This window comes from Acomys minous, assembly GCF_964271855.1.
Source record: "Acomys minous genome assembly, chromosome: 15".
NCBI classification, from domain to species: Eukaryota; Metazoa; Chordata; class Mammalia; order Rodentia; family Muridae; genus Acomys; species Acomys minous.
In genome coordinates this window covers 25147009-25168594 of record NC_140497.1, presented here as the reverse complement: position 1 = coordinate 25168594, position 21586 = coordinate 25147009, and the positions used below count along the sequence as shown (strand labels likewise).

The 21586-nt window shown below is 40.5% G+C and overlaps 1 protein-coding gene and 1 pseudogene across 3 annotated transcripts in view; both read left to right on the top strand.

The window, feature by feature from the left end:
* Positions 1-21586, top strand: part of TNKS (tankyrase) — a 164185-nt gene that overhangs the window by 73309 nt on the left and 69290 nt on the right. The window lies entirely within an intron of this gene.
* LOC311584077 (small ribosomal subunit protein uS12-like) lies at positions 179-12849 on the top strand (annotated as a pseudogene). Its single transcript has one exon. The product of its transcript is annotated as a small ribosomal subunit protein uS12-like (transcript).

Here is a 21586-nt window from a genome sequence, read left to right as displayed (position 1 = left end):
GTGTTCAGATGTGGGTATTACTACATGTGTGGAGGGTGTTCACATGTGGGTATTACTACATGTGTGGAGGGTGTTCAGATGTGGGTATTACTACATGTGTGGAGGGTGTTCACATGTGGGTATTACTACATGTGTGGAGGGTGTTCATGTGGGTATTACTACATGTGTGGAGGGTGTTCAGATGTGGGTATTACCACATGTGTGGAGGGTGTTCATGTGGGCATTCCTTGGCTGGAAAAGGCTGAGGTAAGAAGCGCTTACTCCATTCCATGTCATTCCTTACACTGAAGCCCCTGGTTAGTTGAGCTTTATTTTTTGTTTGATGTGTCACATGTAAGTTTTCTAGGTGCATTTAGTGATAGTAATAGGGGAAATAGTATTTACTCTATTTTCCCAAAGATCCTGAAATAATTACTTTATTTTTAAAGACTTTTTAGAGGACCAGAAGGCTGACTTAGGCTGCTCTTCCAGAGAACTTCGGGTCAGTTCTTTGCACCCATTATCTGATAATTCACAACCGTCTGTGAGTCCAGTTCCAGGGTATCTTAAGCCCATTTTGGGCTTCCACAGGCACTGGCACAAACGTACATGCAGTCAAAACACCCACAAACACAAAATAAAAATTATTTTTGAATCTACTTTGATATTGTACATATACATCATCTTGAATCTCAACATATGATTTTGTTATTTACTGTTTCATTTCCTAATTGTGACCAAAAATAAAAATTAACAGAAACCTAATGCTTTATCATTTGGTAGCAGGGCTGGGAGTGCAATCCCATAATTTTCCTTTTAGTTATCTTCTTTCTATGCTCTTTAATTTTTACTCTTTGGCTCAGCTTTAAGATCAGAATAGCCTAACAACATTTTTTTTTAAAGAACTAATTTTAAAGACCTTAAAAGTCACTGAATATATGACATGGAAGTTTTATCATTAAAAAGCAAAAACAAAACCATCTGCTGATTGGGCCTGTGGCAGTAGCAAGATGGGCAAGTGTTATGGTCTTCCGTACTGCCAGGAAGCTTCACTGTCACCAATGTGGCCAGAAGTGGCATGATAAACAATGTAAGTGGCACTTGGGCACAGCCCTGAAGGCCAATCCTTTTGGAGGTGCAAAGGGAATTGTACTGGAAAAATTAGGGGTTGAAGCCAGTCAAATTCTGCTCTCCGGAAGTGTGTGAGGGTGCAGCTTATCAAGATCACAGCGTTTGTGCACAGTGATGGCTGCTTGAACTTCATTGAGGGAAACGATGAAGTTCTGGTTGCTGGATTTGGTCAAAAAGGTCGTGCTGTAGGTGTTATTCCTGGAGTCCGATTTAAAATTGTTAAAGTAGCCAGTGTGTCTCTTTTGGCCCAGTACAAAGGCAAGAAGGAATGACCAAGATCATACATTTTGACAATGGAAACACAGTAATAAACCTTCATATTCTGGGGAAAAAACCTGATGTTGATGAATAGTAAAATTATGGGAAAGAGCATTTAGATTTGAGAAGGCACTGTCAGTTATATAATAACATATTTAAATTTTATAATTGAAATAAGTAGCTTACCTTGGCTCTCCCCCTTTCTTGGGGGCTGTTGGCCACCAGTTCATGAGGTTGAAGGGAGCAGAAGTGGAGGGCAGGGTTTGGGTGGCTGTGAATATGATGGATTGACAGCCAGGACTTCCAGAACCACCTTCAGTGAGTCAGTTTAACTATACTGGGGTGAACAAGGGTTATATAGAACTTGAGGAGGGGGGGTCGGTTCCAGGGTGCATATCAACATTGGTTGGGGCTTAAGCTAACGGAATGTCTCATCTGTATGGAGAGGCATTTCAGGAATCCAAATTGCTTGCTGAGAAGGTTCTTATCAGGAGAAAGGAAGTTGAGCCTGTAATTTCCCTAAGGACTACATGATTCTACCTGATTCTGTGTGATTCCCTAAGGACTAAGGATTCCTCAGGTAGAGAGTGCGGGGATGTGGGCTCCCCAGGCTGAGAAGAGGAAGCCCCGCTGACAGAGTCCTCCATTTTGTTTGGAGCTCTGGGATTTATGGTCTTGGTAGGTTGCAACCTTAGCACCAGGGTTTTCCAACTGCTTACTATTGGAGAATTTACTAGTGAATGTTTGCAGAATACCATCTTTCCAGCCTTGCTGTGCACAGTGCCAGTGTTGCGTGGATAATGTATAGTGTATAGTGTTACCCTGAGACCGCAAATCTAGGGTAGTATATGATGCAAAATGTTAATGTTACCCTGAAAACCAAAACCACTTTCAAATAGATCTCTACTTCGGTGTCAAATATGCTCAGGGATTATTGTGCTAACACCTGTGTAATAACATCTCCCAACATGCTCTAGGTATATATATAAGTGCCAGATACTAGTAAAAGGCAGACTTAGTCACACCCATTTGCTTAGCAAGCTATTGGATCATCAGCCTCTGGCAGCCTTAGACTAGGAAAGAGTATTACTGGGACCCAGAAGACATAGTGCTCTTAACTTAAACCTGCTACAGAGGTCGTATCACCGGCATCACACTTACATCTAAGTGGGGTAGAGGTTAAAAGGTTAGAAGAGGCAGTAGTTGATTATAAAGGGAAATGTGTATGTGCATGCCACAACTCATCACTCTTTCCGTCACCATCTGTTCCTGTATGCAGTGATGTCAGTTCCTTATTTATTACCTGGTTCTTATTGCTCCTAGTATTAGATTCTTGAGAGTGGAATTCTCTTTGCTTATTGTTATGATCGCAGCCCTCAATGAAATACCTGTAAAGTAGTAAGTAGATGGATAGTTACTGCTCGTCCAGAACAGATTTATCATAATAGTACAACAGTGTTTTATGGAAGAAGTCATGCTTGTGAGAGTGTGAGGGGGCTGGTCATATTCTGTGTGAGTCAGGTAACCAGAGAGAGATGAATGCTAGTGGGTAGCCCACTTTCTCCCTGTTCTTCACCCACTCAGTGGTGCTGCCAGTTAAATTTTTCTGTAGAAACACCCTCACCAGTCCAGAAGTGAGTCTCCTAGGTGATTCCAAATGCCGTCAGCTTGAGAAAATCAAGTTTTATAAATTTTATGTAGATTTACCAGTCCTACATAGTCAGACTAACTCCCCCCACGCGCACACACACACACAAATCCTGTTGCCTTTGCTGTATCATTAGTGTCAGTCGCAGATGTGTGGTGCTTCATAGCTAAACACTTTAGCATGTATACTCTCCTAACAGTAAAGATATTAGCCTGTGTAACCCAAATGTATGATCACAGTTGGAGAATAAAGCATTAATGCAGTATTATCTCAAACATAATACAATTCATCCTTCTTCTATTTTATGGAAATAGTTCTTGGCCTGTACTTTTTTCAGTAATATCTGAATTCTGTATTCTTTATTCAGAATTCTTTAAGTAGCTTTTGAACTTGGAACTTTTTCACAGACATTTAAATTTTGGCCTATCACTTATTACATCTTTACCTACTAGTTTCCTCTACAGATCTACTAAAATTTGCCTCTCTCACTCCTCTTGTCCTTTATCCCCTTTTTAATAGATTCTGCGTTTTTGCGTAATGAGGTACTGCTATCTCTGTTTCTGAGATTAATGGAATGCAGATGGTAATTATGGACTGTTGTATATCACTTATATCAAGTGCTTGAAAAATATATCATGAAGTTGTTTTAAAAGTCATATTACAGGGCCAGATATAGTGACATGTGCCTATAATTCCAGCAAGTAGATGCTGAGGCAGAAAGATCTTCAGTTTAAGGCTAGCCTGGGATACTTAGTAAGACTGTCATAGTGAGAAGTGACAGGAAAAAGGTACATTAAGACTTAACTCTTCCTTTCAAAAACATGCCAACCAGTACTCTTCTGAAACGACTTTAATATATTGGTGATTCAGGCTAGATTTTGTAACATTTTGTTGTTCAATCACAAAAAATGCATAAGCAATGGGTTATGTATTACTTGTAATTACAAAATAGTGGAGTCTACTTAGATGGCTAGTGATCAGTATTATGTACGTCCAATAGAGCATTTCACAAATATGAAATAAGTTCCCTGTGAACTATCGATAGGTTGTTCTCAATATAGACTTTTCAGACATGTATATGAAAAGGTATTATTATGTGACATTCTTTCTGTAGGAAACAATATGGAAAAAGAAAAAAGAAAAAAAGAAACAATATGTAGTAGTTGTGTCTTGGTTTTGACGTCTTTATGGCATCTCCAGAGTTATAGTATTACAGAGTCACCGCTGTGTGGTTTTGTCTTGCACACTGTCTTCTCCTGTCTCTTGGATTACCCTGCTCTAAAGACAGCAAACTGCTGTATTTTGAGTGACTACAGAGAAGCCTCTGAGGTGGCACTGGAGTCTCTGACCACGGTCAGTCATAGACAACCTCAGGGAGGCCTGTCAGCCACATCCTGAGAAGGCCGACGTCAGTTTCCAGGCTCACTTAAACCTTGAGATACTGCAGCTCAGTATCTGCAGCTCAGATGCTGAGTCACTCAGCTAACCATTCCCGGATCCCTGGCCCCACAGACAGTATGGGGTGATGCTTGTTCTTTTAGCTACCAGCCATCGAGGTGAACTGTTTGGGCAGAAACAGATTCCTAGTATATAGTGATGCATTTTTAATTACTCATTTTAAACTTTTTTCCTCTTGTAAAATGAAACACAGAAAAAATAAAGCAGAAAACATTAAAATTGGTAATATTCAAGAAAGGTGACATTTCAGAGAGGAAGCCTGGGAGGGCGGGGCAGGTAGACAGCAGGAAACCATGAGAAATCCAGCAAAGTGAAGGAATCCAGGGGTATTTCTTGGAGAATACTGTTCTGCTGCAAGTGTAACTCCAGGAAGTCTGTCGTGTGTGCATACTAAGAAAGTTAAAGGATGAAGAAGACGCCCCAGCCCCCAAACACAGACAAGCTGCCTTCCGAATAGTCGCATGTGAGTACTGTTGGAATATGATGTGGGACCTTATGCCCCAGCACAGAAGGATTTTAAGTAAAGCAGATTCTCTGTGAATTTTTAAAAAATGATTGTGACACATTAATCCTGAAACTTCTGACATTTTTGTAGTATTGAGTAAGTATGTAAGCAAGGGAGGGTCCCTAGAAGAAAGAGGTGGTGCTTGAGAGAAAGCCCAGTGAGGCGAACCCCTCCCGGTCTGAGGTCTATGCGCCCTGTGGCCATGCACTTCTGAAGAGAACCAGAGCCCTGGGGAGAAAAGAGATAGAAAGAATGCAGGGGTGGAGGGGAGTGGAGCCCTCACAGAATATGGACAGCTGCTTCTTAGCAATAGGCAAGTCAGTGCTCAGAGAGAAGGAACAATGTTTCTTATTGGTCAAACCTGGGACAGTTTTGATAATCATAATAAATTATCATAGTGCTAGACTATATAATAAATTGGAAAATGGTAATAAATAAGTGAAAATGAATATATGAACAAATAAAGAGAGGCTCTTTCTTAGTCTTCATTTCTACTAATCAGTTTGGAGGGACTGTTAGAGGTAAGAAATTCATCATTACCACAGTCACAGTAAAGACAGGTAAGGACAAACATTACGTGGGGGCACTAAATCTTAGGGACCATGTTTGATTAGCATATATTTGCATATTTCTACACATCTGCCCATAAGTTAGACAGTACTTTGCTGGGAAATCAAAAGAAACATCACCGGTGAGAGAGTGAGATAAATCTGTGTGTAAGCAGGGGTGCTACCCGAGAAGACAGTCTCCATGTGTCTAGAGCACAGACACTGAAGTGTTAAAGACAAATACATACGTGCGGAAAACATAGGAAGCTCGTGGGCAGAGTAGTATAAATAGGTGGGCCTGGCAGGCAGGAGTCTGCTGTAGTAGTTTTGCAAATTTTTTGTGTTTGAAATTATTTCCACTGAAAAGTTTTCTAAGCGTTACTTGGTAAACAGAGAAAGGGGATTGCCGCTTAGCTGAGGTATAGAACCAGCATTGTGTGTGCTGCTTTCTCTATTCTGCATGCCAGCTTCCTTACATTGCTAATTAGACTAAGCTCAGCCTCTTCCCGCCTCTTTACATTTCTCTTCTTCTCATACTTAAATGTTTCTTTTCAAATATGAGTGAAGTTTAAACTTCCTTGTCATTTTAGGCCAGAACATTCTATGAGCACTGTCACGCTTATTAATTCTTTATCTTTTGTCCTGTTAGAAGCTAACTACTGGGCATTTTGTCCTTGAAGCAAATGCTGTCTGCAGCTTTTTGTCCTATCCATGTTCCTACCTGGGTGACAGAACAGTCTGCACTTCCTTCCGGAAGGATGCCTTAGCCTGCTTGCACACCAGGTACACTGACTGGCTCTCTGGAAGCTTTTTAACCACATTAGCCCTCTTAGCTTTGTGAGTAAGACTGCAGTGCATAGGCCGAGCGGCACTTTCTCAAGGAATGGAGCAGGCCCTGCTTAAATATCAGTAATTTAAGAGTGTCTTGGTTTTATATATTTGATCATAACCCTCTGACGGTTTTGGAATAGCCACACATCTTTTTTTTTTTTTTTTAATTGTGAACATTGGAAGTCACCTGAATTAACAGCCTGACAGGGACTGGAGAGGATATGGGGTACTGTGCTTTAATTCCTTTTGAGGGAAGTAGAAACTGTGTCGTTATCTGATATAACTGCATCATTTTTATATGGAAATATCTTTTAAAGGAAGTGGTACTTATGAACTTAATTGGACAGAAAATCAGTCCTAGATCTGAGAAGCTTGTACGGTGGAAAGACTGTCTGTCCATGCATCTGCGGCTCTAAGAGGCTCGCCCCTCCAATTGGAGCACGTTGCCCTTCTTCCTGGAGAGAAGTGTTATTCTGTCCACCTGTTCTTAGGTTTCTCTTCTTTGCCTCAAGGTTTCTGTCTTTTCCTTTTTTCCTGTTCGTGAAAAAATTTTTATTGCTCTTTATAATTCTAGTTATATGTATTTGCCTTCAGTGTTTGAAAATGGGTTCTAGGTGAATGAAAAGGAATCTTTTTTCTCTATTGATGTTCAGTCTTTCCATGTGTTGTTTTTCTATTATTCTACTACCGTCCATTGAACTGAGAGTGAATGATATATTGCTTCTGACAGGACACAAAAATGACTTGTTTTTAAGAGGTTATTAGAATGCCAGGGGGCAATAACAGGCAGATGTGGGAGTCTCCAGAAGAGCAATGCCTTTGTGGACTTGTTTGCAAAATTAGTCTTCTTTTCATTTTCAAAACTTAATAAGGAAAAATAAAATAACTTTTAGCCTATAGTTTTTATAAAAGAAAAGTGAACAGCCCAAATATAAATATGAATAATGATGCCTGGAAGCAAAAGCTAGCTAGGAATAGAGAAGGGGAAGAAATCCAATTAAGAGTGGAAGCAATATTCAGACCTCTTTAGTGCTGTCATCGCAGAGGTGTGTGGTACTGCTTGCTACTCATAAGGCTGTGTTTTATATACAGCCTTCTCAGTGACTGTATAATTTATTAAACATACAATAATTTTTATTATTGTATGTTTAAGTTTGTATGCGTGTGTGTTTGTGTTTGTGTGTGTTCTCACAAGCACACATGAACACATGCAAATGTGCCACATAGCACATCTGGCGCAATGCTGTCTTTCATCTGAGAACGTTCTTGACATAGACAGGCTATATTTTTCCCCTTTCAGACCTAAACAATCTCATGTAACATCAGCTTCAAATTGGGACACTTAAGAAAAATAACATTGCCAACGCAAAGGTGAGCAGAGTCCCTGTATTCACAGTGTTGCAGATGCCCTACTCACCCAGCTTAGCTGAACGGCAGCTGCCTTTTGTACTCACTCCTGGACTCGTGTAATTGCAGCCAATTTAAACAACCCTCCCTTACGTAGTCACTTTACTCAAAACCCCAGCCAGTACCCAAGGACTCAAACTGATTCTCACATCCTCTTCTTGGCTGTGCTTAGCTCACAGAGTGAGTTCTCCCACACTGACCAGCCTGGTTTGTCCAACTGCTGATAGTATTTGCTGGTGGGCCACGAAGAAGTATTTCCCAGGATGCAGATTCTTCCTTCAGCATTTAGGTCTTGAATGTTCTGTTGGTTTAGTTTGTGAGGATTGGTAGGTAGGTACAGAACAACTGATTTGCTTCAGTTCAGTGTGTTAGCACTGAAGTGAGTTATTGGGCTGTTGGTGCAGGACAAGGCTGGAAAGGCCCTGCTGCCCTCTGGGGTGTGTGTTCATGTACAAATAAAGGTGGGTCTGCGCTGTTCATGCACCTCTTCCCCTCAATACCATATGATAACAAAAGGCATATGGATTCTTAAAATTTTATTTCCGTGGTGTGTAGAATTCTTCTTACCTAACAAAAAGCTAAATTCCTGTAATATATTCCCAGGGACCATGGAGTATTCCTGACATTATATATGGATTTTTAAACTTTTTTCTGAGAATGCTTCTTTCTTTCTTTTTCTGCTGGTTTTTTAAAGGGGGCGCGCACACACACACACACACACACACACACACACACACACACACACACACTCACACACACTACCCCCTCCCCTCCCTCCCCTCCCTCCTCCTCTCTCCCTGGCGGCCAGTTGAAATAATAGGCTGTGTGTCTTTGCTGAAAGAACTTCTAGGATCCTTTTAGTTCCACCATCTGCCCTCAGGTAGACTTGTCTCCAAAGTCATTTTCTGTAAGATGTGATGGTTTCTCAGTTCAGTCTCCATCATTGGAAACTACAGACAAGTAAAACAGAGAATGACATTAAGTATGCCAAGGAAATAATTGGATCCTGGGTTTAAAATTTTTACTCTTTCAAACAAATTTTTTACTTAAATCTATTAAAGTCATCAAAATGATAAAACATGAGGCTGCCAATGAACCCAAAATAGCCTGCTGAGATTTTTATACCAATTACAAAGCTCTTAGTAAGGTAATCTTTGTCACTGTTCTGTATAATCTATGCAGAAGCCATTATACAAATGACTGATTCTATCAATTGAGTCACATTTACTCAAATGAATGTATAGTATCTACTGCTAACGGAATGAGAGACCGTGAGAGAATTATTTTCAGTCTCTTGCTTAGTACATTCTCTAAAATGTATGGCTTTTCAAATGTAAATTTATTTGAAATAGTTTTCTATCTTTGTTACATTAGATTATATATATTATATATATATGTAAAATTCAAATTTTGTGTCTAAAATTATTTGCGTTAGAGACAAATACTTTGAAATTATACAAGATGAGCCAGAATATTGTCCCTTGTAAATATGATCAGGCATGAACTATCTGGCTATATAATTTATCACTGTTTAAAAGAAAAAAAATTAGAACAACCAATGTAATATAAGTGTAGGGAAAGTCTTTTTGTTGTTGTTGTTTTTGTTTTGTTTTGTATTTTCAAGACAGGGTTGGGAAGGGCTTTCTAATAGGACTCAATTTGCCCAATAATTAAGGTCAACAATTGACAAGGAGAATTTAATAAAACTAAAAAGCAAAAGAAACAATCAACTGGTTACAGAGGAAGCCCACACAATGTGAGAGAATCTTTGCTAGCTATATATGTGGCAGGGGTTTAATATACGTAATATATAAAGAATTCAAACTATAAAGCATCAGAAAACTAAACACCCCGTTCAAAAATGGGCTTACGATCTGAATAGGAGTTCACAAAAGAATGCAACTGGCTACAAAGTATATATTTAAAAAATGTTCATCATCTCTAGCGATTAGAAAATGGTAGCTTTGAAATCTCATCTTATCCTAGTCAGAAAGGCAAAGATATACAACCTAACATACAACAAATGCTGGGGAGGATGAGGGGAAAGGGACCTGCATTCACTGTTGCTGTGATTGCAGACTGCTGCAGGCACCCTGGAAATCAGCACAGGGAATCCTGACTGCTAACAATCAATCCGTGCGGCCCACCTTTACCACCTGCTCCTCAGCAGAGACCCAAAGGCCTTGCCGTCCTACTCTCTACATACTTCCTCAGCCACGTTCATTGCTTCTCTAATCACAGCAACTAGGAAGTGCAAACAACGTAAATGTCCTTCAGCTGACAGTGGATAGTCAAAGTCTGGTGTGTATACAAGATGGAATACCATTCAACTGCAAAGAAAAATGAAGTCACGGACTTTGTAGGTAAATGGATAGAATTAGAAAAGATCACATAGAGCCAGGCAGTGGTGGCATATGCCTTTAATCCAAGCATTTGAGAGGCAGAGGCAAGTGGATCTTGAGTACCAGGCCAGCCTGGTCTACAGAACAGGTTCCAGGATAGCCAGGGCTACACAGAGAAACCCTGTCTTGAAAAACAAAACAAAAGCAAAAAAAGGAAGAGAAGGAAAAAATTATATTGAATGAGATAACCCAAACGTAGAAAGACAATTCCTTCTCCAAGTGTTCAGGTGTGAATATATAACCTGAGGTAACTGCAGAATTCAGGAAAGTAAAAGGGGACAGGTGGGGTGGACAGAACCCCCAGTTCATCTAAGTCTGTGTAGAATAGTTTAAGTGAAAAATTCCCCTTCTTAGCTGGCAATGTTTCACCCACCAGTCTTAACAAAACCCCCAATGCCAGGTATGCAAAAACCTCTTTTGAGTCATTGGTCAGGGTTGTGGAAAAGACTTTGAAAACATTATAGGCTACTGCTGTTGCCTTTGGTTGTTCTCTACCCCTAGAGAGGCAGGTACACCCCCATTGCTGAAGACACTGTGCATATTAGACCGAGGACCTGGATTGGATCTGACCTATACGCTTCCTTCCTGAGGACTAGCTTTCCTGGTACCAAAAGGCATCATGCAAGTTTCCAGAGAAGGAAAGCAACCAGTGCTCATAGCCATCTGTGGCACCTAAGAACCCCAGCACAACCAGCTTCAGCCTTCTAAGTGTACTTAAAGCTGCCTCAACAAGAGGGAAGTCATGCTTGATGCTGAAAATCTAGCCAGCTACCCGGGGCTAGTGAGGTCATGGATCTTGGAGGAAAACCTAAACCACCACCTACTCAACCAGTATAAGCCCTAACCACATTCTAAGTCTTTATACTTATGCCCACAGAAAAGCGTGGAAACCTTCCTTTGCAGCAGATGGAGACCATTACAGAACACAATCAGAATACAGAGTTCAGGTGCCCAGTCCCAACTGATAAAGCTACAGTACAACCTCACCTAAGGCTCAGGGATCATTGTGAAAGAGGCAGAAAGATTGTAAGAACCAAAGGAGCAGAGAGTTTGCTCTGAGAATCGTATCTCTTATAGACGTCAGAGAAGTTACACCGCGAAATCTCACCCCCACGCCTGAGGTCTAAGCACAGGTAGACATGCTGACACAGAAGGGAGAAAGCCCGGGATGCCTCGCCTCTGGACAAAGAACTGCAGGCAACTAAGGAATGCTGGGAGCAGGAAAATAGTCTTCCCAAGGGAGACACACCAATTGCTTATCCAGTACCAAATGCTCAGCCCTAAAACACACGTACAAGTGACACTATACAGACTGACTGAGCATGTTGTGCTTATATACTTAATACACACACACACACACACACACACACACACACACACACGTGTATATATAAAACAAGAGTGAAAGAGACTGTGAATTTGAAAGAGATCCAGAACAGGAATACATAGGAGGTTTTGGAGTGAAGAAAGAGAAGGCAGAAATTGATAAAATATGTCTCAAAAAATTAAAAGATGTAATTAAAAATATATATAAAATCTTTCAGTGTGGACTTAAAATAAAAGTTTAGTGTATTTTAGAACACTGAATGTTGTTAAATTTAATTTTAGTCCTAATTTTTCATAATTTCCTATAGCTATTTTATTAATTAAAAAACTTGAATTTCATTAATTTGTATGTGTTATATACATGCACGTATAGAGGTCAGGGACTGCTCGTGGGATTCGTGCTCTCCTTGTACCATGAGGATCCAGGACTCTGATATTCAGGTTGGGCTGCAAGTACCTTTACCCTCTGAGTCAACTTGCTGGCCCTAATTATTTTATTTTAATTCTATCTTTTTTTTTAAAAATTAAGCTAGTTCTGATAATAAAGGCCTACTAGCTGATTGGAAGGCAGAGACAGGATGATTGCAAGTTCAGGACCTGCCTGCACTACAGAGTGTCACCCTGGGCATCTTGATAAATAGAATGTGTTAACGCTCCTCGTGAAAATAATTGTTTGTGGCATATAAACCTTTGCACTTAGGAGAGGGAGGCAGAGTTAGGCCCACCTGGTCTACATAGCAAGTTAGAGGCCAACCAGTGCTACATAGTAAGACTCTGGCTTAAAACAAATAAACAAACTTTTTTTTTTTTTTTTTTTTTTAAGGTCAAGTCAAAGAGAAACAAAGGAGATTATTGATCCCTAGTGGAGAAGCAGTGTACCAGCCTGGCTGGCTAAAGGCAGCAGGCAGCACACACGAGATCTGCTGGACAAGGGGGATGGTTGTTGTGTTTGCGATGTAACAAGATGGCTGGAGACTTTATGCCACTCAGGGCAGCAAGGGAATTTATTAGACTTAGGAATTCGTTCTTTCTGGAGTTACCTGTTGTTTTCACATCACAGTTGATTTTGGGAATGACTGACACCACAGAAGTTATAGCTATAGAAGAGCTGCCACAGCCATCTAGGCCGGTGCAAGGAAGTTTTGCATTTCCAAGTCAAGTCTGCATTCTGTGGTCTGACACTTTGTGGTAATCTTTACTTCCAGGGAAATTGCCACATCTTCTCTTTCTCCATTAATCCTAATTTTACCCACTGGAGTTGTATTAGTACCGTTTGTGCCCTGACTGCTTAAGTATTAGGAGAGACGCATCGTGCAGTTTTAAAATCCTGTTGTAAGTCTCTCTACAAAAGGAAAATATGTATGTTTCTAATGTTTAGACTGCTTAGCATAAAAACTTGGTTTTGTTTTGTGTTCTGGCTGATCAGGATGTTTCTAGTTATCACGTGCATGTTGCCCGTGGTTTTATATTAATAAAGGTAGTACATTTCGGAGTTTTATGGAGATGTGTGTGCTATACGACATGGGTATAGGTTTTTTTAAACCTCTGAGAAGTTTTCGTTTCAAGAGGATGGTGATATATCCATTTTATATCCTTTAGTGTACCACATCAAGGAGACAATTAACAGAGGTCAGCACACTAGAGCGTGAGTCGAATTGGAAAACACCATTTCCTAAACTACCGAACAACAAGGTCATAGTGTCTGAGGGAAGTTAAGTTAAAGAAAGACACTCTTGCAACTCAGAGCCCAGGACACCGTTTTATCATTACATGGCTGTCCTTTGAACATGTTCAGTGCCCTAAGACGATGGATGATGTGTGCACATAATCAGCATACATTTCCCCCAAATGCTTCGTTAGACTATATACAGTGCCCCAGCACGGTATTTGGTTTGTAAGTAGTGATTCTGCTATATTGTTAGGGAATAATGGCAAAGAAAAATGGGCCTGTGTTCAAATGAATACATTTTTCCTCTAATACTATTTCCACCCTTTTAAAAATTCATGATAGCCATTAACTAGTTGTACAAGATATAACTAAATTTTCAACAAGCAAAGTAGCAAGTTTGAAAACATACATGTACAGGACACCTCCCGGGATTCTGGTCACTTGCTGACTCTGATGGACACAGGAGCATTACTGAGAACAAGCTGAGAAACACTTGTCACTTCCTCCTTTGCTGACTCACAGTCAACTCTTAGATGACTGAGTAAGGCCGGCTAACTTTGGTTTAGGCCGTACTTTGAGCAAAGAGTGCTAGAGACCCCACCAGCACACAGGAAACTGAGCCATTGCTTCAGGAAGCTCACCTGGGGAAAGTAGAGTATTCCAAATGGAAAAGTACACAATTACTGGCACAGCTAAGCTTCAGACTCGGGTGAGACCAACCCAGTTGTGGTAATTGCTGAGCTCTGGGCTTTAGGAAGTTGTGTTGAGCACCAATTGTTCTTCCCCTGTGCTCCATAAGACTTTGGCCATTGTGTGAAAAACCATATATAGCTCTGTCTTCTTGCCTGACTTGAGCTGCAGGAAGTCAGGGCCCATACACTGTGTTCATGCTTGTATCTCCAGGCGTATATAATTAATACATTTTATTGAAGAAAAAAAAAAGGCCCTCTCTCCCTTTCATTTATTTGTGTGTTTCTGAGACTCTGTGTGTGCACCAGTTGTGTGCAGTGCCAGTGGAAGTCTGAGGAGGGCACTGCTGGACTGGTAGTGTAAGGTTGTGAGCCGTTATGTAGGTGCTGGGAAACCAAACCCAGGGCCTTCTGCAAGAGCAGGCTGTGCTTTTAGCACTGAGCTGTCATTCTACCTCCTCAATACGTAATTTCAACATATACTTAATGCTGGGGCTTTCCTTTGTGGGGGCTATGCTCCAGGACCTCTAGGCATCTCTGTAGGTCATACTTAACCAGATCTGTTGTTGGTAGTTAATGTTTTTAGACAGTGTACAAAATGCTTGCTTTCATTATGGCATTCTCCCCCCCCAAGACAATACACACACACACACACACACACACACACACACACACACACAATTTTGTTCTTGATTGCACTCCCTGCTCCCCTGTCTTGACTGCCCTACCTCCAGTCTTGCTTTAAAAAATGGCATCTGAGCTGAGTGTGGTGACACATGCCTTCAATTCTGAAACAGGAGGATCACAGTGTTGCGGTTGACCCAGGCTAAAAGGTCTCAAAATTAACAAAAACGTGTAAAGACAATAGCAACAAAAAATATAAATAAAAATTGTTAGGAGTGTCTCCCCTTGCGGGAGGACAGACTGCATTGCCGCAGTCGGGAGGGGAGCAACAGATTAGGGTTAGGACAGAGAACAACTTGGCACAGTCTGAATGGTTTAATGAAGCGTATGCTTCTCATTCCGTGGAAACAATTACATGTTTGCATACGTAAACGTAACTTTCTAGCAGCAAGTGCGTTTGCTGTCAGCCTTGTAAAATGACTTTCTTTACCAGCCATTTGAGAGGCAAAGGCAGAGGGAGCTCTAAAAAAAAAGTTTAAAATGACTTCCTTCCTTCCCTTTGAAAGCATAGCAAATGTAATTGAGGAGTTAACTGTTTAACTAGCTTGTGAATAAAAAAATTAATAGCCATCAATAAACTAATCAGATATATGACTTACATTCTACAAAAATCTAATTCTTTTCATTTTCTGTTTTCCGGAAAATGCTGCTCAAATTATAAGTGCATTTGTAAAATGAAGGAGGGACTTGGTGTTTTTAGAGATTATAATTACATATTCACTAATAGACTATAAAATAAATTATCCAGAAGAAATAGATGCTGATATTTAAATTGTAATCATGCAAAATATCAAATAAGAAAAATAAAGACAAGGCAGGCTTAGTTATTTTTGTTGTTGTTGTTGTTGTTGTTGACATAGGGTCTCCTTGTCGTCTTGGCTGGCCTGGGAATGACAGTGGCCCACCTGCCCCTGCTTATGCCGCCACACCCAGCCAAATTTTGTTTTGAGTAAAATGTGGTAACTGAATAGAAGTTGAATGTCTGTGTGTTCAGCTAGCTCATGCTTATGGTGGAAGCACAAAGTAGGGGTTGTTGTTGACGTCCCAGGCTAGCCTGGGCCCTGTAGTAAGACCCCCCTGAAAAAGCAAACAGAAAGCCAGACCAAAACAACAACAACAAAAAAATCCCAGTCAGTTAATTAGCACAAGGACTTTTAGATTTTACTATAAAGATGGTAAATAGTATAGCAAATGAAGATCATTTGTATATTGGATACTTGTCTCTTATTGGATGCCTCAGTACAGACCTTTACCTAACTCTAATACCCTGTTTTTGTTGCTATGAGGCTGAGCTGAACTTTGTACAGACCTTTGGCTAGCTCTGTTACCCTTTTGTTGTTTGTTTGTTTGCTTGCTTGCTTGCTTTTTCAAGACAGGGTTTCTCTGTGTAGCCTTGGCTGTCCTGGACTCCCTTTGTAGACCAGGATGGCCTCAAATTGACAGAGATCCACCTGCTTTGCCTCCCGAGTGCTGGGATTAAAGGTATGCACCAGCATGCCCAGCTTGTTACCCTTTTTTTTTTGTTATGTGAGGCTGAGCAGGTACCAGAGGCTGGGTAATTAATTTCCAAAGGAAGGAAGTGAATGAGCTCACAGTTCTGGACATCCCAAAGCGTGTGACCAGTCCCTGCCACTTAGCTTTGCTGAGGACCTCAGTGATAGGAGCAGAGGTGAGAGTGATGGCCAGATGGCAGTGAGTGGGCAAGCTTGGTTTTTATAATGATCCATTCTCCAGGAAACACACTGTAGGAGACTAGTATTCATCTTTGCCAAAGCTGATGCCTCAGATTACATATTTGCTTTGGACTGAGCCCCATCTCTTAAAGATTTCCACCCACCTCTCAGCATCACCTTACTGGGGACCAAACTTCCCGCAGGTGCGCCTACAGAAGGCAAACCTTGGCATCGTCAAAGGCTATTTTACACATTTTACATGCTGTCTCAAGGCCCAGCGTATCCCAGAGGGTTCTGAGAGTAGTTTGGGGGAGTTTTCTACAGAGTCTAGGCTTTTACAGACACCAGTGTTTCTAAAGGGATTGGCACATGCACATTGAGAGGCTGAGGCAAGAGGATCAAGTTCAAGATGTGCTTGGGTCCCTGAGTAAGTAAAACCCTGTTCCAAAAAAGAAACAGGCCACTATTGTGCAGAGATACTATGTCAAGACTTGGCCTGGTGGTGTCGTTGTTTAGAAAGCAGCAGTCACTCTGAGAAAGGATTATGGTCACTTTTCTAGCTGTAGAATGGCTCTGCTCTCTGTTCTCATCCCATCACTTGTAGACAGGCAGGCAGTGCCAGCAGGGAAGGCTTCCGTTCCTCTGTAGTAAACACAGTGCCAATCCTGGGCTCATGTGATTGTAAAATTTGTTTCAAGTCTCATGCTTTAACCTGCTGACTAATGTGCATACGGAGGACAGTGGGGAATGGAAAATCAGTGAAGATGAGCTCTGTCCTTGGTTACACTCAGCAAAATAAGGACCAGTTGTTAGTATAAAATCCAAGTGCTGTACACTTTGAATCACATTCTTCGTTGTTACTATCTTGGGTGTTCTCTCTGAGTCAGCTGGTATTGGGTGTTCTATTTGTATTATCCCTGACCCTCAGTGCAACCCCATAAAGTAAGTTTTCTTTTTTTCAAAAATGAGAAACAAGAGATTTGGAGGGAGGTTAAATGACTTGGCCAAACTCATGTGGGTAGATAATAGCATAACCTGAATTCATTTGAAGTGTTTGACCCTAGAAGTGATGCTCTTTGTTAGAACTCCTCAGTGACCCCCAAGTCACCCAGTCCCTGTCCTGTCCCGCAAGAGACATGTGGTGGGGTGTTTCATTCAATTTTCCATGGTCACAGGTATATACCACTCTAACTTTGTGATAAAAGTGAAAGTAGAAGCAAAATTCTACCCTGCTATAATGAGACTACGGAAGACAAAGGTAATGGGAATTGAACAGAGCACATTTTTAGCACAAGTCACAATATTCTTATTTATGCTGACGCTGCTTGTTGGTTACGAGAATGCAGGTTTGATTTCAGAGATGCAAAGCATTGCATTTAGCCTACTGAAGCATTCTCTTCTTGCTTGTGTAATGGTCAACCATCAATTACCAGAATTTTCACATTCTGTTCCAGAACATCATATTGTTTCCTTCTTTCTAGAAAGCCAAGTGTCTCCCCGTCCCCACATTTCTCTTAAGTTAAGAAACTGAAGAATCTACCAGTTTACACATGTCCAGAGCTTGAACCACTAGAAAGGCCCTGTATTTTAAAATATTCAAAATTAAATGCATTTGATAACAGAAAGTAAATGAAATAAATATTTTGAAATAAAACATATCGCATTCTGAAGGTGTTTGGGTGCTCATCTCATCAACCTTCAGCTCACGTTATGGTATTCTGTTGGGAGTTCCTGGTACCTGAACTATCTAGAAAAAAAGGTAGCGTCATTTTTCATACAATCTCTATTGAATGCAAAGAAGTATATAATATATTTCAAAAAAGAATTCTGTCAAGAACAGACAACGTGAAATGCTAAATTAACAGTTAAATTGAAAACTCCACCATCCAGGCTGCTGTAGCCCTTAAGTGTTCCAAGAGTCAGTAGCTATGGTACGAACCTTTTAGTAAAGCCAATGATTAATTTTACGTAAATGTGGTTGATACATTTATGAGAGAAAAGTACGTCCATCAAAGAATTAGAAATATCAAGATACTCAACACTGTCTTCTAATGTTTGTATTATTTTTATGTGAGTTATGATATTACAATGCTTATTTCAAAAAATTCATTTTTGATTAAGCCTGTAGGCAAAATTGATCTCTTCATATAAGAAACTGTTTGATGTGTAGTACCTGCTGTCTCAGAGCTGTGAGACTATACGAACACAGCACACTGTGATTTATAGGAACCATATTGTTATCTTTGAAAAGAAAATTACTTTCCTGCCGTCCTTGCTCTTATCAGGATGCATGCCCCTTGAATGCATCAGCCTACAGGGGCCACAGAGCTTTGCGAGATGCCTGTTTGGGAATTGTCAGACCCTGCTTTTCGCGACAAGTTTCATCGTAAGGAATTGCAAACTAATGTAGAAGTCCATGTGACTATTTTTTTTAGTGATATAGGAACTTGTCTCCGATTTCATTGAACAATGGGGTACACTAAATTAGAAATGAATGTGGCAGTTGTGATTTAGGAATTGAAGACATTAAAAATTAGTTACAGCCAGAGAAAGGGCAATCAAACTGTATCTACATAATATGTAATGGAATATTGCTTAACAATAAACAACTTACTCTGCTTAGTGATATGAACAGATTTCAAAAGCACTTAAATCAGGTAAGAAACCTAGACTCAAAAATTTGTGTTCAGTAATCCCATTTAGATGACATTTTGTGAATTAAAAGTGTAAGGATATTGCAGGGTTGAGTTAGGGCCCGTGCTTGGACATATGCAAGTCATTAGGCTCAATCCCAGGGGTGGAGGGCGTGGAATGTTAGGCAAGCAAATAGAAACTTGAGGGACAGAAATTAGACCAGTGGTTGCCATGAAGTAAAGCATCTCCACCAGAAACATACTCTCCACAGATTCAAAATATTCTGATTTGAGGGACTGGAGAGATGGCTCAGAGGTTAAGAGCAATGCTCACTCTTCCAGAGGTCCTGAGTTCAATTCCCAGCAGCCACATGGTGGCTCACAACCATTTATAATGAGATCTGGTGCCCTCTTCTTGCACCCAGGCACACATACAGGCAGAACACTATGTACATGATAAATAATAAGTCCTAAAAACAAAAATGTTTTTAAAAATTATTCTTTTCTGAAAAATTGTGGCATGTTTCATTTGACTGTGACCTTAGATTTAACTGTTGGTATGGGCTTTGAAGCCGCATCAGAACAGATGGAAAGATTTGATAGGATTCAAGAGTAGAAACAGGATAATAAGAATTTTGTAGTTTTTCCTTGTCTCAGTAGTATTCATGAAAGATTTTCGAATGAAGACAATAGGTTAATTATTCCTAAGACCCTTATTTCTGGACAGCAGAGTATCTGTCTGTTGGGAAATTGGTTTGCATGAGGATCTAGCTTTACTGGTTTGAGAACAGACTATTTCCTGGTCTTGTAGCTAAATTCTTTCCACAACCACATAACTAGTTCTGTATCTTCAAACCAGAACACAGTGAAATACGTCATCTGAACTAATATTTTATTCCCTAAATAGGCTATGGGTTCAGCTAAAAGTATCAATTTCTTGTATTTGAGTTCAGTGCAGAAATTCTTGGTAGTGTTCAGCCTCCACAGGGGGATCAGAATTGTCAGGTCACAGTGCTGCACACACGGCAACATGAGAGTCCCTACGTTAATTTGGTGATAGAGATACTTGACTGAAGTCTTTACAAAGCTCTTCCCTTGAGATATCCAATAACTTCAGGAATTAAAGCATGCTGTGGGAATGTGGGATACACTGGTCACTGGAATAGACCAGAAGAATTTCTTTCATCCCTCTTCCAGTGGCCCAGGACCCATGTTTATAAGCTTAATGCTTCAAAGTAGTTCAGTGAGAAATTTTGATTTATTTTTTTATTCAGAGCTACAATTGTTTGCTTTATAAAGTGTCCTTGTACTTAGTTTCTTTCTTCTCACATACATACGTCCTGTCTGACAAAGCTCCAGTTTGGTGGTTCTTTGCACAGTAGCCTAGTTCCAGAGCCTGGTAGACCAGTGGACACAGTTAATCTAGCCACCTGACGTGGCTGCTTTGGGTCTAGTTCATTAGCTGATGAATATGATGACCCCTGCACGTGATGGGACATGTCTATAATCCCAGCACTCGGAGACCATGGCAAGGAGATTGCTGTGAGTTCAAGGCCAGCCTAGGCTGCATGGCAAGGAGCAGACCAGGCAGGGCCAGCAAGACCGTGTGTCTAGGGTAGATGGCTTGTTAGGTCTGCTCTGGAACTGCAAGGTGGGGTGAGGTGGAGACAGGTGACTTTCTGTGTGTAATGTGAGGCGTCACTGCAGTGTGTGGCTTGAAAGCAGAGACATCAGAATTCTTTTTCAGTCTTTTACTGCTTTAAACATCTGTGACTCTATATTCATAAACTCTCCATGTTATCTCATCTCTAAAAAACAAAATGGTTAATTTTTACAAAGCAATCTGCTTTGATCCTTTTGGTTGCTGGAGGTAAAGGCCCCTCACAGTGTTAAAATTGAGGTAAATCAAAAACCATGACTTTTGCCAGCCATGGTGTTGATGCCTGTGATTCCAGTACTCAGGAGGCAGAGGTACGGGGATGGCTATGAGTTCGAGGCCAGCCTGGTCTATAAAGCAAGGCCAGGATAGCCAAGGCTACTCAGAGAAACCTTATCTAAAACACACACACACAACAAAAAATTATGATTTCTATATGTAAGTTTCTTCAAAAGAAAAATTTGCCTGTATACTAGAGAAAATGAGGTTATTTCTAACTACTTCAGAGAAATATGAAGGGGGTATTTTTAACCTTCATCCTGATAAAAATTTTTTACACACACACACACACACACATATATAGTGTATCTTTTGCACATTAATATTTGGTAATAATAACTATTCAAAACAAACATTGTGCTTATTTGTTTTCATCCTACTTTTTTCTAGTGAGAAAATATTTGAAGCCATCTATTTTCTTCATTCCAGGCTGCTCTTACTTCGTTCGCTTTCCAGCTTACCTATTGTTACTGTTTAACTGGGTGTTATTAAAGAACACAAACATTCTACAGAGTACCAGGCTCTCTCAGCTAAAGTGAAACAGACCTGGTGGTTAGGCCGCTGGTAAGCATCTCAGGTTTGCTGTCAGAATACAAAGAACTCTAAATTCATTATGATAGTACTTCCGCAAGGCAGGGTGTGAGGCATGGCTTCAGCTCTTGACTGATTGTGGTCCTTGGGCACCAGATAGTGGATGCTGGAATGTATTGCAGAAAAGCTGATTAAAGCCCCAAGATCTCTAACAGGAAGAGTAGAGTCAGTTGTAATACATACTTACATATATCTTTTCAAAGTATTGCCTTATTATC